The 754-nt window shown below is 24.3% G+C and overlaps 1 long non-coding RNA gene across 1 annotated transcript; it reads left to right on the top strand.

Annotated features, from left to right (window-relative positions):
* Positions 1-266: 266 nt before the first annotated feature.
* On the top strand, positions 267-492 carry LOC131805682 (uncharacterized). Its single transcript, XR_009343770.1, has 2 exons — positions 267-344; positions 397-492. It is a non-coding gene; the product is annotated as an uncharacterized LOC131805682 (long non-coding RNA).
* Positions 493-754: the final 262 nt, after the last annotated feature.

Raw genomic sequence — 754 nt, forward strand, 5'->3', positions numbered from 1 at the left:
TAAAATAACATAACATTTTTATTTTCTCTAAAGAATTTAATACATTGAATATAATAAAACTTGAGTACCTTTTTTATGTATAGTGTAAAATTGTCATTTTCTTACTTGAATACAAACTACATATAAATTATTCAACTTTTTACAGTTTGGGCGGATATGATCGATTTTGGGCGGTTTTTAGAAAAAATTTGGGCTGAAATAAAAATTTCAAACGGCAACACTGGTTGTGACAATACTATTTTCTTTTATTAACTACTAGTTTCTTCTTCTGTTTTTGCAGTCGGTGTTTGGCGTTTTGTAGTTTTTTTTCACAATGGCTGAGGAATATAATTTAAAATCACTCGGTAAGGCGTTAAAAAATAAAATTTATATTAAACATATATCTTTCTTTACCAGCCCTCCCTTAAATATACATACAATTTGTAATGGAAATACATATTTTAGAAATATGCGGTATTAATAAATAAATAATAAATAAACTTGTAAAAATTACATTTTTCTTGTTTTATTCAAACAAAGGTTAATTTATTATTAAAAATTATCATATGAACTGTTTAGACAAACTGACTATGAAATGTTATTATTAACAATTCTCATGGTTACAAAAATTTAACAGTGCATTGTTAAAACAACAATTTTTTTTCAATATCAACAATTTTCGTGGTTAAAAAAGTCAATCATGGAATAGCTAAATTAACGATGATTATTTTTAAATACCAGTCAGCAAGAAAATGTTTAAATTAACCTTACATAA

This window comes from Musca domestica, unplaced genomic scaffold (genome assembly GCF_030504385.1).
Source record: "Musca domestica strain aabys unplaced genomic scaffold, Musca_domestica.polishedcontigs.V.1.1 6, whole genome shotgun sequence".
In the NCBI taxonomy this organism is placed as follows: domain Eukaryota; kingdom Metazoa; phylum Arthropoda; class Insecta; order Diptera; family Muscidae; genus Musca; species Musca domestica.